At 45.6% G+C, this 17,552-nt stretch overlaps 1 pseudogene; it reads right to left on the reverse strand.

Annotated features, from left to right (window-relative positions):
- Positions 1-6,293: 6,293 nt before the first annotated feature.
- Positions 6,294-8,298, reverse strand: LOC142817798 (very long chain fatty acid elongase AAEL008004 pseudogene; annotated as a pseudogene).
- Between the last annotated feature and the right edge of the window lie 9,254 nt (positions 8,299-17,552).

Here is a 17,552-nt window from a genome sequence, read left to right on the forward strand (position 1 = left end):
TGAAAGGAATCGGACAGGATATAGCGTCAGTTTCAACTGAGTTTATTTTGAAAAAGAAATAAAAAATATTCTTGTTATATGCATGTAGACATGTGCGCAGATAGTTTCGCAGGACATAGGTGAACAATATTATACTTATGGCATCACGATAGCATAATAATAATAATAATAATAATAATAATAATAATAATAATAATAATAATAATAATAATAATAATAATAATAATAATAATAATAGCGCTTGTATTTTATGCAGAGTGACAGACGCGTCAGGCATGGATACACAGATCTCGTTTAACATTGATAAAACACTCCTTCAAAAGTTCACGTGCCACAGGTGACGCTTGATCCTGTCCCCTTCTCTTTTCTTTTTTGTTGTCTGCGTGGACTGCGTCCTTCACCTTTCGTCGTAAATAAGAACGCTTCGCGGGGTCATTCGTCATGTCATTCTTATGTGACACTCTTTCCTGCTGCATGCCGTTATGCCACGCGGAGATGACGTACGCGTGTAACGTCGGGTCGTCTTAGGATTACGTCGCCAGCCGTTATGTAGCTCTTTGCTGCATTGAGAAGAAGCTTCCTTTTTACCTTTTCCGTGCGCGACTGCCATTTCGGCTGTGCTCATATTGGCGTATCTGTGCATGTGGATAATACTGATGCGCCACCATATAGCTGCTGTACCAAAGTATATTGTATATATACAGCAACGATAGTTGACGGGCGACAGGACCATTCCAGCCATGTGGGAACTAAGGACCGCTTATATGTGCTAGAAACCTGCGAATCCAGAAAAAAACATATATGTCGCTGCGAATTGCCACCTTTTAAGAGTGCTCTGGGGGTTCACCGTGAAATGATGCATACGGGTGTGGGTTATGGAAGATTGTTTTTGTTATGTAAGACATTCTACGGTAGACAGTGTACGTTCGTGTGTGTGCGTTCGTACACAAAATTAAAAATTTGTTGGATGAGGGGGCTCGGAGCAAGGGCTGGTAAGGGGGGAGGGGTTGAACCCCTTTTGTCCTGGCTATACGTCGATGTGCAGACAGTCGGGAAGTGGACCTCCATTTTGTCGCCGCAAACTAGAAGTGAATAGTGCTCTGTCTAATAGGTACTGAAAGCAGAGATGTATCAGAGGTGTAAGAAAGGCATTTTGGCCTTTACAAAACAAAAAAAAAAAAAAGAGAAGAACATGAAGACGGAACATGTTTCTATTGAATTCATGCTTTGGTCGGCGTGTAGGGCCGCATGTTTTTTTTCTTGCATTTAACAAGGTCTCATCTCTGTTAGACGAGCGCAGAGGCTGTGACATATTACCCAGGCTAAATATTTTGACCTTTTGTTTGTCAGCAATAACAGAGTGCTGCAGCTGAGAAAACACTCTTGTTATTGCGCCTCAATAGCGTCCTTTATTCGTTCTTTTGTTGGTATGCCAACGCCCTAATTCTTGTACAAAGAAGGCCTGAAACGTGAAACTGTTTTATTGATTGGGTCGGAAGTAGGGGGAAGCAAGAGGTTACCGTCACAAAAAGGCAAGAAAAAATTGCCGATAATTACAATGCTGCCTATAGGACGAATTCTGAATGCAGCTGCTTCGATTATGCGATAAGTTGATGCAAAAAATTTCAGACATGTATGTATAATTGCATACCACTCCGTGAGTAGCCTGACTAGCGCGGACAATTTCGCGCTGCCAATTTCACATCAACAGCCGAGGACGACGCAGCGTAGCACGACCGCCATGCTAACTGGGATACTGTGAAAACCAGCGCGCTGGAGCGTTCCTAAATAGCCGCCGCCGCCACAGTCCTCCGTTCACGCAGCGCTTTATTAGATGCTAAGCAGCTTGACTAGCCTGTGTAATGCTGTCCCTCCGTACGAGTGTGCCGCAAGTGTTGGTGCCGTGCTAAGTAGGTCACGCCGTTGCTGCGCGTTGGCATCACGCTCACTTCGCAGTACGCGCTTACGTCACTCACTCCTTCGCCTGCCGCGCGCTCGTGGCTCGTCCGTTCGCCCGCAACACCTGCTGTGACCGCCGCTCATTTGTGCGTGTTACCTACAGGATCTACGCCAGCCATCACTTCAAATGAATCTTCCAGCGCTCACCACAGCACCCGCGTTAGTGCCGTTCCAACCATGACGCCACCCATGTGCAACGCTGCTGCTTCGCAGTTACTCGCCCCAAGTGGAACCTTTTACGTGACTGTTGCCGTGCACAGCATTGCCCGGCTTTACTGCGTGGCCACCGACACTAGCAGCAGCAGAACGAGAGTAGCGGGAGCCACAGCAGCAACAACCGCCTTTGAACAATTTCCTGTCATGACCTCCGAGATGGCAGGCGTGCTTGGTTCAAATTGGCTCCGCTAGACGGCACAACCTGTCCAGTTTAACCAGCCAAAAATTAAAATTTTGAACCACTCGCACCATTCCCTATAGTAACGTCCGGTGGATATTTTTTTTTCATGAATCAAACAGAAACGAACAAGCAGCATCTTATTACGTCTCTTGATCACGACAACTCCTTTATTTAGTGCAGCTTGTTCGATTGCTAGTGATTAAGCGTAGGCGGTAAATCTGACGTCATCAGGATCATTTTGCGAATGCCTACTCGTGGCGCATGTGTTCTCGTACATTTGCATTAATTTCTTGGTAAGTAGTAGGACACTGCTGTTGATAATATTGTTGGTTTTTACAATTTGATACATTGAGATTTAACTCTGACTTAAATTGTTATTTTACTTTAAGGCCTCTTTAATAAAGTACACTGCGCGAGTTTATTGACGTTAGATTCGGAAGTACAATAGGCCCAGATTAAGGCAGGTTTCAGGTTTCAGTTGCACAATGATGCGTTCAAGGTGATGTGGTGGGATAAACCCTCCTACCGCCCGAAAAAAATGAAATTTACCATTTTGACACCGAAAAATCTACTGCGCTCTGAGGAACAAACCTGTGAAAGCCCGACGACAAGCGGCCGTTCCAAGCGGTTTAAATTCAGTGCCAAATGAAGTTACCGTACACGCTACCTAAAGGTAACATTACTCTATATGCTACCTAAAAATAGCATATACAGGAACCTTAGTGCCAAAGTCTGCCGTGCGCCCTCTGGCGTAAGCAGTTTGCGCATATGAAACTTCGTTTTTCTCGAATGGCGTTTTTTTTTTAGAAATTTCTCACTTTCAGCGTACCTTTTTTTAAAAAAAAGTGTTGAATTGATTTCAATGAAAGTTTAAATGCACATGATACAACAAGTTGGAAATATCTGAACTAAAAAAATTGCTGATTTTGTAAAAAGTGAAGCTGTATAAACTCAAACAGCAATACGCACCCTCCGAGTGTGGCCTTGTGCATGCAGTATTTTTTACAAAAGCTGCAAAAAAGATGCCCTATTTTTAGCTAAGGTATAACCTAAAAGTATCTACAATAACACGGATGAACGTCATTACATTCCTTCCGGAGGTGGCAGAGAAAAAGTACATTGAATAAGTGAACACACTTTAAAATTTGAGAGTAGACCATAGGAATAAAAATCTAGGAATAAAAAAGTGTCACGTGATAACCAGTGGTATTCTTTGCGAGCCCGTGAAATTTTATGTGAATACTTGCAGCAGTTTCTAAAATGTTACGTAAAAACTGACATGTACCATTTACCTTACCATATCCCCTTAATAGACAAAAATGGAAGGAATATGGGACTTAATGATGGTGCCTATGTCACTTAACATCGCGAAATGAATTAGGGAGGCCCTCACTTTTATTCTGACCACTACTAGACAAAGTCGTTGCCGAAAGTAAAATCACAATTGTAGAGCTTCATGGAAGTAATACATGGTATAAAACAACTTTTCCTTTGGCGTGCAGACATAGACGTTCATTTCAAAATTTATGAAAGTTTCATACCTATTTTTATTAGATAATTGTTTTCATGTGATATGTGCCCGTGAGAAAAAGCGCGAACCGTCCACATATTCTGCTTGATTTGCTGGCGCAGTGTGCAAGCGAAGCAGCTGGTATTTAAACATTTCCACTGTCGTCTTTCACTACTCATCCACTCCTGCTATAGTCGTGTATTTGGGCTGCTGTATATTGAAATAAATAAGTAAGTAAATAAACAAATTTGAGACATAACGTGTTCGAAATGGTCACATTTTATTTTACATGGAGTGTATCATAATCTAAACTCCCTGGTGCACGAATGAACTACAGACGTGCGTCGTCACTTCGATTCTTCAAGGAAATGCTTGGACAATGCCAATTTACCATCTTCATGTAGTCGTGTATAAACGAAAGAAGGCAGGCTCAGTTAACATCGACGTCATCCGAGGATAACGAACTTTTGCGCGAGTGTATTGGAACAACATGAAAACAATAGACACTAGGTCGAAAACGGGGGCAAAAAGAACGTTAAAGATTTGATTGATATGTGGGGTTTAACGTCCCAAAAACCACCATATGATTATGAGAGACGCCATAGTAGAGGGCTCCGAAAATTTTGACAACCTGAGGTTCTTTAACGTGCACCGAAAACTGAGCTCACGGGCCTACAACATTCCCGCCTCCATTGGAAATGCAGCCGCCGCAGCCGGGATTCAACCCCGCGACCTGCGGGTCAGCAGCCGAGTACCTTAGCCACTAGAGCACCACGGCGGGGCAGAACGTTAAAGAGTTTGGGGCAGCTGATTTACTATGAGTTACGCAGCAACAGCAGTGCGAGGTACAGGGCTTCAGGAAAGACCAGCGCCATTACCCAGTGGTACTTTCTTCGTTATCAAAAGAAAAGCACACTCTAAACTAAAGGTAGTTGGTGCGGTTGTCGGCATTTTCCTTAATTTCTGTCCATAACGCTCTTCTTTTTTCTCTTTTTTCTTTCCTCAGAGGAAGTACTGCACTTGTAGAGCGCCCTGGGGCATCCTTCCGCCGTCCATCTGATGCATTTCTCGAAATTGTTAAAAGCATGCATGGAGGTTATTTCTCACAACTAAGCGGTTCCAACTCGACGTAAAATGTCTGTCATGAGAGACTCATCACCTAAAAACCTCGCCTCACGTTGCCTAGCAACCAGCCACGCCGCAGATAGACCCATGACCTAACCAAGTGGCGCATGCACAAAACTAGCTGCCGCTAAGCCACGCCCACTAACGGAGACAACGCGCACACCTCGCATCACGCCGTCTAGCGACCATATCGCACTACCTTGCCACGCAGCACATGTCCAGTAGCTACGCCACGCCCACCGGCAGAGACATCCTAAGGAACCACCGCTCATAGCCTTACTGTGCCCGATTGTGCCCACACAGTCTTGGGTGTCCTAAGAAAGATCGTGCTCAGAAAGAAGAAAAAGCCGTCTACCTCGAAGCCTATAAGTATCGGTCGACGAGAACGTCAGTAAATGGCTAGTGATCCAACCTACTTGACCCGAGAAGAAGCCGCGAGGAGGCGCGACAAGCCGATCCTGACGACGCTCGACGAGAGAATGCCAGGGAGGAGGAGAGACGGCGATGGCCCCGTGAAGAAAACTCTGACGTCATGGAACCAAAGTACGAGCGGCCATGGGCTCGGACTTTGCTGTGCCAAGCTTTGCGCGATGTATTGCCAGCTTCCTGCATTTTTAAATTTTCTTTTTCCCCGATACGGATACATTACTTTTTTTTTTACTCGAAACGAATCTCCTCACGCCAACTCATTGCGAGCTTTGAAAAGAAGGATTCACAGTTTCGCCGCAATGGTGTAGCAATGAATGTTATAACAACAGATGGTAATGTTGGGCGAAGTAAGGCAAGCAGCTGACTCTCTTGGTATCCAACCTGGCATAACTCAATAGAACGCCGGCCGGCCTATGGGAACACAGCTGTTGCCGCGTGGAAAGCGACCTGCGTGCTGTCTGCAGCATACACAAATGCATGATCGCTCTTCTGATCGCTGTTAAGATAGGTATGCATGTGACAATGCCCCGGTTGATACAGTGTTCATGCTATACGGTCGCGTATGCTCCACACCATAAACCCCCCCCAGTGGTTTTTCGCACGACGAAATACACCTGTTTCCTCACCAAGACACGATTGTCGGGTGCCTTCTCGTGCTTTCGCTCCCTCGTACAACATACGATGCATGGAGTGATGTTATCGATTCTTACTGTAAGCGGAACCTCATTGGCATAAACAACGGCATAATATGCACTGGAAACGAGTGTCCAAAGAATTGTTATCGCAGTAATAAGAACGAGATCAGCAAGCAAGCTTCATGGCACAGCACTCACTCAGGCTTCAGCACCATTTGCTAGAGAGAGAGAAAAAAAAAACAAGAAATGTAAATGGTTGTTCCATTTGTATAACAAACATTGACTTAGCAATGGTGAGCTTACAGTAGATGAGGACATGAGCCACATTTCAGGACACTGAGCAAGTCCTCGGACAGCGGTGGTTGTTTCTTGATCAAGAACAGAGCAGATGGGAGATGAAGACATTCGTATACTTTTAGCTAAAAAGTTCATGCGCATTTCGTGTGTGTCCGCTGTGCATGAACTCGCTGGTAGACAGACTTCGTTATTGCAGTAGGCAGTCACGGCCACAGGTAGATTCCTGTGAGTTCCACCACAATAGCGAATGGTGGAGGATGATGCGGTTGTGCTCATCGGGAACAATTATCAGCGAAACGAAAACTTGTTAGGCGAAGCGGCCAGATCTCAAGTTTTCTTAGCCCTGTTTAACCTTACCATTGGCCAACGACGTTTCCTTACTGGCGCCCTTTTTTCGGATGTATGTCTGGACGTAGAAGTTGATGAACAATGCGAGTCCGAGCAGTAACTGCGCGATGCCAAACAGTGCCAATGCCTTTGGATAGCCGCAGTCGTAGAATATCGGAACAGTGAAGTGCACAACGACGAATATGAACTGCGCAATCTGCAGGCGGGTGAGGTACTTCTTCCACCACAGGTATGGTTGCACTGCCGGTCCAAGGGCCGCCAGGAAGTAGTACGTGTACATAATCACGTGCACAGCTTGGTTTATGATCAGTCCCAGTATTCCCTGGCCCTCGTTGCCGAAGTTGAGCCACACCCAACCACTGAGCACCACGAGGAAGTGATGGATGACGTGGAGCGCCGATATCTGCGAGAACTTCTTGCGGGCCACGAAGAAGAACGTGTCGAGGAAGTCGGCGATGCGGACGTATACGTACCAATAGTTCAAGTGCACCACCTCTACAGAATGCTCGTCATTCTTGAAGCCCTGGCAGATGAAGTTGTAGCCGCCGCCGAAGTACGTTAATCTTGCGTACCGGTAACAGAAGTAGGCGTTCACCAACGCCATCATGAAGTTGTACGCCAGGATCGCGCTTCGAAGCTTGTACGGTTCGCGATTCTTCATCCATCGGGGGCCGCCGATTTTGGCCAGGTACACGTATGCAAACAGGAGCGGTATGATGAGGCGGCCCTCAGTCACTACGCCCCATCCTTCTACCCTGGGGTCTCGGAAGGACCACACGTGATGGTACAGTTCAAGTAGAGATGCTAATGAGGACACCGCCATGTGGATTTACGTGTGGACGCGGCTTGGCGAGATGGCACGCGAGGTCTTCGGTGAAGCTTGTTGGTGACTGTGGTCGCTGCGAGGCGTGGTTAGGCGCGTTCACTGTTGTCTCGCAGAGTCGCCTTCCTTAGCGAGAAGTCTTTGCGGAATGTCGAGCCGTCCACTGGTTCCTGCACGTGTCTGGTTCCGTTGTAAGTGTACGAATCAAGAAGCAGTGCTCCCTGCGGGAAAACTCACTGCATTGCATATGCACTTCCTCACCGGGCTGCTTTTATGCCACGATCCCCTGACGCAGAAGTCATGCAGACAGCGTGCGACCAAAGAATGATGTGCGTGATCCGCGTTCATATCTTTATACTGGCGTGCTACCTCCCTTTTTATTTTGTCTTTCGAATATTTATTTCGTTCTATTTTCCTTCTTGCTCGCCTAGTTCGGATTGTTGAGCCAGGCACAAGAGGCGCTTGGGTCAGGGTTATACCACCCGAAGATGGGAGTGAGGCGGTGAGCGCTAATATAATACATCTGGAGAGAGGGAAATGAACGCGATCGACACGTTTTGGGTGGATTCCCGAGGCAGATGTGTTAACCGCGGCGATGAGTTCCTGAAGGCGGAAAAAAAGAATGAAGAGGCCGATGCCCAGGAAAAAGCGGCGAGAAAAGAAAGCATTGCTGTGTAAACGTCCATAGTTCACTTTCCTGCATCTCCTGACTGTTTGTCGCGAGAGCCTTCCCAGAACGTACGTCGTATTGGCTAGTGCCAGTTTTTTATGCTAACGGTAAAGATGTCACTTGCTTCGTAGTGTGTCATACTGCATGTCTCTTTGAACTGTGCTAGGGGAAACGTCTGAAGTCTCCTTCAAGAAAGTCCAATCGCTCAACAAACATACCCATGCATGAAAGTACAAAATACAGCATTATACTCAACTAAAAATCTACACTTATTACGCTTCAGTTGCATGTTAGACTTGAACATACACACCATGGCTAATTCCTAGCCTAAAAATACGTTGGATGTTATTTTTCATCTTGCAGACAAATGTACTCAATATATAATTAGGTTCTATGCGAAGTGGAAAGTTTGATTACAAATGATTTTCGCTTATTTTGCGGAACTTACATTAAAAGGGCGTATACCAATATATCAGTATAGCGTAGACGGCATTTTTTAGGGGTTGGGGAGGTGGTTAAACCACCCTTATTCGTTCGTGAGCGCGCTTGTATATGTGCGTGTATGTATACGCGCTCAAATATGAACATTTATGGGTGGGGGGAGACGTCTGATTTCCCTCGCCGTGCTTGCTTTGTCAGTGGCGTATACTTACCACCAGAGTCCTCGAATGTTTTTGTATAAAATGCCATTAAAGGGATAGATAGTCTCGTTAAGGCAAATAATTTCTACTGAGGGCCCTCAAGGTGTAAGTTTCACGGAAAGAAATAAAATATGGGCCCTCATTTCACCTCGCCCTAGCTTTCCCTAGCTTTATGGTCAGTTCAGGAGCGCCCTAACAATGGTCGTGGATTCGATCACTTGACATGCTAATTGAACTTCTTCTTCTGCGGAAGCCATGCATAAACTGGATTCCTTTTCGTTTCTTGTTGCATGGTAGTGGAAGTGGGCTGTAATTTTTTTCTTTGATAACTTGCTCTCTTTCTCTCTCTCTTTGTGTGTGTGTTTGTGTGTGTGTGTGTTTGCATGCGTGCGTGTGTATTCATATTTTTAGAGTTTAGCGGAACACATCAGATGCTTTTCGATTGCCAGCACCACTAGCGGCATCGGCACTCGCGAGGCAAACACACGCTCGGTAATAACTATGATCATGTGAATTCGTTCTTTAAGGGGCGTAATCAGGAAAGCGCCGATGAGTGACACGCAGTGAAGATGCACATTTATTTATTTATTTTTGTCGTTTTTGTCTTTGCTTTACGTCGTCGTGGCTGTCGCCATCTCGGCGATCCTGTGACACGGTTAGGCGTGGGAATGTCTTTCGTATTCATCGCATGCGATGCATAATATTCTATTCCGGCGCCGTGCACGTTTCTCACGCGCAGTACACTTACAGTTCAGCTGACACGTGCATCACATATTTTCTTTTTACAAGTTCTCAAGCCTCGGAGGATAACTCAAGTTAGGTTCAAATCTAATTCACAGTTCAAGTACAAGCAAATGACACAGAGAAGTCGTTCTTGTGAGACTATTGCACAACAACAACAACAACAACAACAACAACAACAACAACAACAACAACAACAACAACAACAACAACAACAACAACAACAACAACAACAACAACAACAACAACAACAAAATAATAATAATAATAATAATAATCTATTCAGTTTTACACGCCATAACCCCGACGTGATTATGAGGTGTGCTTCAGTGGGAGACTTCGGACTAATTTTGACCGCTTGGGCTTCTTCGTCGTGCACCTAAATGTGGGCACACGAGTGCTCAAATGTGGGCACACGAGTGCTCTTGCATTTCTGGCCCTTTGAGATGGGGGCGCTTCAGCTGCAGGAATCGGACCCACGTCCTTGAGCTTAGCACCACGACACCTTTAACCGCTAAGCATGAGCAAACCGCCCTTGACTACACCCAATTGGGAGGGCACCACTATTTCAGCGAAAAGATGCCCGGTATAAAAAAAATGAAAAAAAATAAAAAGTTTATATTATAGCCCTGTAAAACCAAAGAAACAGTGAAGCTGTATGGTCGGTCTTGGGGGCTTGACGTGACTTTCTTGCCTGATGATAGGTCTTTGCTTGGCATAGACAGAGTATAGAGTCGAACCATGGCCTATCACGGGCTATTCGAGAATGTTTATACTGCGGTGCCAGACGCCAACGTACAGGCCTGGTTGTGGATCCCTCGTTAGAAGCGTGTGTTTTTCTTCGCTCGTATTGGGCTCGTGTTACGCCGGCCAAACTTAGCCAAACCCGCCAAGCTAATAGGCTGCTGACCCACAGTTCGCGGGATCGAGTCCCGATAGCGGCTGCCGCATTTTCGATGGAGGTGAAAATGCTTCAGGCCTGTGTGCCTATATATTTAGGTGCACGTTAAAGAACCCCAGGTGGTCGAAACTTCTACAGCCTTTCATAAGACGCCTTTCTTATGAAAGGCGTCTTATGGTGGTTTTGGGACTTTAAACCCCGACAATTATTATATTATCACCGGTCTTGGTCCGGCGGTTGCGACTGCCTTCGTCGGCTTCTCCTCAGCCGATATGCACGGAGGCGAGATTAAATTCAAGTGACGCGCAGCTGTGGCTTGCTTGTATTGATATGTAATGGCGTGGAGGTTTTTTTTTTGTTGCACACATCGAAACGTTTTATCTTGAGCTTTGAGAGCTTCGCTTTGAAAAACGCGCAAGAAGAGATTACATGTGACGGCGCCGCATTGAAGTTTACGAACCTGCTAACCTTGGCATCACAGATTTTAAAGGCATCTGCAAGTACCTTTACAATTACTAACCGGTAAAAAGGAACTGCCGCCGCCACGGTGGTCTAGTGGCTAAGGTACTCGGCTGCTGACCAGCAGGTCACGGGATCGAATATCCCGGCTGCGGCGGCTACACTTTCGAAAAAGGCAGGAATGTTGAAGGCCCGTGTGCTCAGATTTGGGGCGGCACGTTAAAGGACACCAGATGGTCAAAATTTCCGGAGCTCTTCCGCCTGCGGCGTCTCTCATAATCATATGGTGGTTTTGGTATGTTAAACCTCAAATATTACTAAAAAAAGAACTTCGTTGTGTTCTAAGGACGCCGTACTCTATATGGCATGTTTCAAGAAATTTCATTGAGCCAATGGGTCCAAATGTTTTTACATTTGGACCCATATCTCGGTAATTTCCTTCGTCTCTCTGGCATTTGGCTCTCATTCAGTGCGAAATTAAAAGCGTAAACTTTGCCTTTACTTTTCTGTTTTATGGAACTATGATGAAACTAATTAGCTGCAATAAAGTTTTATACGGATTATCAATTATTCAAACTGATTCAGCGTTTTACTTTAGCCTTCTCTTAAACGTATGCGAGGTTGTAGGTTCTTTTTTTTTATCCCTTTTCCCCTCCACTGGTGCAGACTAGTGGGCTAGAGCATATATACTATTTCTCAGGTCTACATCTCTGCCTTTCTGTTCTCTCTTTAAGACAACTCGTTCGTGTGGCGGGTGGACGTGGAATTCTTGCAAAACTATGTATGTATATATTGCTGTACTTGCAGCAGACTGAGAACACGAACAACTGTATACGAGCTGTCTCGGTTTTCCCTATGCTTGCACGTACTGCTAGGCACACTAACAAAGCGTACTGTTTCGTAACATGCAGCACCAATGAGCTCGCTAACAAACATTATTGAAGTTCGGTGCTATCGCTGTCTTCAGCATGGAGTAAAACATTTATTTTGCAACTTCTGGATGTTTTTTTTTTCATTCGCGTCGTGTCAATAGACAGTTATAGTATAGCGGGAAACAGCAAATGCAAGAATGTAGCGTTAGCATCGGCGTTGAGGGCTCCAAGGTTAGAATGTGCAGAACGTTAACCTATATATCCCGAACTCTTACACACGAGTGCTATTTCTGGAATATAGCGTTGAACGTTAACGTACGCGAGAGATCACGTACGTATATGGCAAGATTGCGGTGCTTGAAGCGAAAGCCGACCACTTTTAATCTTTATAGTCGGCAGCCTGCGTTCTTTAAACCCATTCATTCCCAAATAATGCTCGTATTTGATCCAGATTTAAGCAATGAGTCTTAGCCAGCCATGTGCTGCCTATGAAATAGCTCCGCTTTCGAAGTACACAGGCGATTTGCGGGGCAGAGGGCGTAACGCAGTTTGTTTACAAGGTTCGCTCATGTTTTCTGTAGCCGCGCAGCTATATTCCCTCGCCTATTTCGAAGATAACGCAAATGCTGGCACAGGTCAACCTGATACATGTAATAGGGGCCTTTTGAGGAATGCTCGAGGAAGAAAGCGATCTGTTTCGGGCTGTCAGGCGAAACCTTGAACCAAACGCGGAACGGAGACGCTGCAGCATCCGCCGGTCACTTCTCTTCAGCTAGATTTAGTGACATGTACAATCGAGGTTTTTATTTTGCTCTTCGCCTTCTTTCTCATCTTTCTTCCCCATTCTCTTTTCCCTTCGTGTAGGGTAGCAATCCGGATGCCCCAATTTCTGGTTAACCTCCCTGCTTCTCTCTCTCTTTAAGTCCACTTACTGTTTTTATAACTAGATGGTGCTTCACAGTTGCTTGCGTTAGTTAGCGGAAACGCCTTTCGCTGTACCTAAAGTGCACCAGTTGACATGCCGTGCGTTCCGTTTTAGCGTTACCGTTGCGATAACGCTAATGATAGCATAAGCGTTTTCCGCTATACTAAAGCTCTCTAATGTCAGTGACACTTGCATGAAACGAATATCCTTAAGTTGTTCGCCCATAAGAGAGCTGACGTTAATGTATACGCATTTCTCTCTGTGGTGCGATTGCGCACATCGTAGTGCATTGCGGCTTATACTCAGCGGCGTAAATCATGAGGGGGTCTGACCCTCTATATGGTGAAGTTGGAGTTGGGGTGGGGGCACCCTTGCAAGTGCCTCCATTTGGGATTTAGTTTTCGAACATTGCATCATATTTGAACGCTGGCAGGGGCGTAAACCAGAAGGTTATACACCGGGCCCGTCCCTTCAAAATTTTTGCGCCATGGTACAGAGAGCGAAAAATAACCATTTCCAGGTGGTGCCCATCCCAAAATCAAAAAATGTGCCCCCCCCCCCCCGAAAAAGAATTTCTCGCTACGTGCCTGAACTCTGGGATCTGAAGTTGTATAAACGTATAGTACGATGTGAAAGAGCTTTCCCTTTCAAATCGCACTGCAGAGCAAAAAAGCTTTCTCTAACGTTATGGCATACGTCTCCCGGACTCCAAATATTTATAAGGCTTGGCTTTCAAATGCACTAGAAATAGGAAAACATTCGATCATCTATATACAGTTCCTTGTTTATGTCGATGGTTTGGTGGAAACACTCGCCATGGAGAGTGAATCTGATTTAGCGGGGATTCAGCAGTGCAAAAAAAAAAAAAAAAAAAGGAGGGGGGCGGACATGATTGATTCCTTCGTCATAAGAATCTATGAAGCATGAAAGTAAGACGTGTCATATACAGACGTAGTTTAGTGTTTACTGTACATTGATATAAGGTAGATATACAAGATAGCTCACGCAATGTCTGTCATTGTTTGCTATACATAGCGCCGCTCAATGTGGATGTATGCAAGTTGACGCTTAATCTCCATCCCGACGACTAACGCCCATCATTACTAATCAAACTCTTGTGGTTACAGACTATTGTGGCAACTGTAGCAGTTAACGGTGAGAGCGAGGCCAGAGAAAGTAATGCGACTTCCGGAAGCGTGGCTGATTAGATGCCGAACTTGGGCTAAGGTCGCCTATACTTGCGGCACGTTGAATTAAGCTGGCGTGTTGATTTAAAAAGAAGTGGTCTGTTGAATTAAGGGCAATAGCGAGAAATGTGCCTGTGGAAACTTGGCTGTACTTAGTGTTTGTACGGAACTCTGATTGTAGTTGCCTTAGCGTTAGGAAAGCGGGGAAGGGGTGGGGGGCTTTGCGGTAAAAGGTATCCGCACCTCCTCGCACCTACGCACTTCAATGCTGAACAGAGATACACTGCGCCCGCCAATGGACCCTGCATTCGGAGGTGTGCAATACACCTCCAGGTTTGCATGTTTTGCAGGTTTTCACTTACCAATGAAATGCTTAAAGGGATACAATTTTTCGCTCATTAGTAAAGTGCAGTTATACAGTCCCAAAAAGGCCACTTTTACCGTGAGACGATGCTTGGCAAGCGAAAAAATGCACGAAAGACAAAAAAAAAATATTGGCAGATCCCACGTACAGTGGGAATCCATGATATGTGAAACACGAATGATAAATGTTGGGATGTCACTTTAAAATCAGCACAACGTTGCGAGGTGGAGGTAAATGATGCCGTACATGACTTCCGTGTCATGATCATCATGTTTGGATGTGTCGTGCCATCTGCACGCGTTCCCTGATCTAGGGACCTGGGGAGAACATACCCTTTATAACGATCCACCCGGCTCACTTGAAGGGCGCCATGTAGAGGAGTGCCATTCTGGAGCTCGCCATGTAAGAAAGAGCTCCGATCATGTGCGAGAGCTCGCCATGTGCATAATGTAAATAAACCTTTTCTAATGAGTCAACTTCCTCCTGCCTCGACATCTTCATCCCGGATATCCGGTGCCTGCAAACCCCGGTCGCATCACCATGTAGTTGTCCGAGATGGGCTAAAAAAAAAAAGACTTTCGTGCAAATACATGAAAACGACGTGACAAATAATGGACACTAGGTTGAAAATGGGGGGCAAGCAGAGAGTTAACTTGTTTCGTCCAGCTGATTATTATGAGTCAAACAACAAAAGCAGCCCATGAAACGTACAGGGCTTGGGAAGACTTCGGGAAGCGCCTTTAATCAGTGGTGCTTAGTTAAATAGCGAAAGAAAATCATACTAACAATCAAGGGTAGCTAATGTATTTTCCTCATTTTGTTGACCTTTCCCTCTCTCTATTGTTCTCCTGCTTTACGAGGGAAGGAAGGATTATACGCCTGGAGCAGCGTTGTGGTTCTGCCGTGCGCCTGATACACTCTCCCGCGTTGCTCAACGCATACAGGAGGTTACTTTCAAAATTTCCTTTTACTCCTTTACGAATGCATATCATGACATCAAACATACCTCCTGACGCTAATTGATCGGTTGCACACTCCAAAAAAAAAAAAAACCTTATAGTGTCGTCCGGCGGGATGACATGTGATTTTAACAAATTTGATGTTACATGACGTAAAACTATAACAGGCAACTCCTTTATTATTCAACTTATGTCACTCTAAGCCGCAAAAGAATGAAATGGGAGTTTAATTTATCAGTTTAGTTTAGTTTATTTCGGACATAGTTGCTGCATTCCGTCCCTGCTACCAACAGTTTGTCCGCGGAGGGATTAACTGCAAGACGAAGGTGCCGTGTGCAAAACGAGGGAGGAACTGTTAGACCATGCGGAGCAACGTTTACTCCCGTGGAACTTGTCGGCGCAGTGGTAGCCTCGAAGGAATGGTCAGCGTGCGCGTAAGCAAATTGTTCCCTAAGGAAATTGAGCTTGATTTAGTGTAAGTGTTCGTGACACCTATGGCAACTACGTAAGGAGCAAAGTAATATTGTTTACATAGCGCAAATATAGGCAAATGTGTAAAGCCCCCCCCTTCTCAGAAAGAAAAAGAAGAGTGCTCGCGGTCTAGCTGTATCATTGTGCGGCGTGGTGTTCTCGGCAAGCTAACCCTCGTTGGTTAGCTTGCGTTGACACACACACACACACACACACACACACACACACACACACACACACACACACACACACACACACACACACACACACACACACACACACACACACACACACACACACACACACACACACGCACACGCACACACGCACACACACACACACGCACGCACGCACGCACGCACAAAGCAGAGCAATAAGGTTGAGAGCTGGGCTAGTTGGTGGCTGATTATTATACCATATAGGTACTGAACAGTGGCAAGTACGCTACCTAACCATACGGTATAATAAGCATAACAAGTTATTAATGAAAAAAAAATGTTGCCCACGTACACGGAACAGCAGCAAACGTGAAAAAAAACGACATATTTATGCATAGTTTCTACAGAAGAAAATTTTCAATTTCCACGTCAAGAGGTTGAATCCAGGACCATTGTTAGGGCGCTCCTGAGCTGGCCATCGGACCAGGGAGAGTTGAAACAGGGGCCAATATTTTTCCCTTCCTTGAAACCTCTATACTTCAAAAGCCCTCAATAGGAATTACTTGCCATAATGACACTACCCAACCCTTTAGTGGCCCCGCCGCGCTGGTCTAGTAGCTAGGGTACTCGGCTGCTGACCCGCAGGTCGCGGGATCAAATTCCGGCTGCGGCAGCTACATTTTCGATAGAGGCGGAAATGCTGTAGGCCGGTGTGCTCAGATTTGGGTGCACTTTAAAGAACCCCAGGTGATCGAAATTTCCGGAGCCCTCCACTGCGGCGTCTCTCATAATCATATGGTGGTTTCGGGACGTTAGACCACACATAATAATCCATTACTGTGCACTTAAAGTTTGACGCATGGGTGTTCTTGCGTTTTTGGTCATTCGAGAGGCGGCCACTATATACCAATGACACCTGGATAATTTCAGGACTGTTCAATTTTTCTAGCTGCCGTGGGCTCTGACGTCACTTCGTTTACATCGTCGTGTTTCGCTGCATTGACATACCTACGCTTGCTCTCATCGCTGGACAGATATGAATTGCCAATCCTGACGAACTTTTTCGCGGCGTGATGGTGTGCTTGTGGGCGACTAAAAAATGCCGTCTTTTTTCTGCGTCCGTGGGCTGAAGCGGGTATACGTGATGCGCTTGTTGCACTGGGTATTCGCAATCTGTGCGGCTGCAAATCTGAACGGTTGGGCGATGCTGCTTGGCGAATTTCGTGGCAAAGGGCCGAAGTTCTGAGTGTTCTCGTTTCCAAAGGCCAACCTAATAACAAAATTGGAGCGAGTCGTTCGTCAATCTCACGACGACATCCGTTTTCTTCGTGACCCGAAGGTACGTGTGTCCTATACTACATATTACTAAGTCGTTTCAATGGCACCATCTCCACTATGTTCTGTGCTCGCTCTGTGCTCGTTCTGTGCTCGCTCGTGTCAGATGTGTTTTTGGCTTGTTAGCGTAAGCTCTGGCATTAAAATAATAAACACACGTGTCAGTATGTTTTCAGCACAGGCGTTTTTCCTTCAGGTTCGTAAACATTTTGCTGTTGGCGAATAGCGCAGCGGACCTATACGTCTGTTCACTTGGTTGAGAAAAATGGAAGAAAAGCTGTTGCATTGCTTAGTGCATCGATTTCGCGAATCCTATTTGTTTGCCGGTATTCCAATCACTTCATAG

This window comes from Rhipicephalus microplus, chromosome 5, assembly GCF_043290135.1.
Source record: "Rhipicephalus microplus isolate Deutch F79 chromosome 5, USDA_Rmic, whole genome shotgun sequence".
NCBI lineage: Eukaryota > Metazoa > Arthropoda > Arachnida > Ixodida > Ixodidae > Rhipicephalus > Rhipicephalus microplus.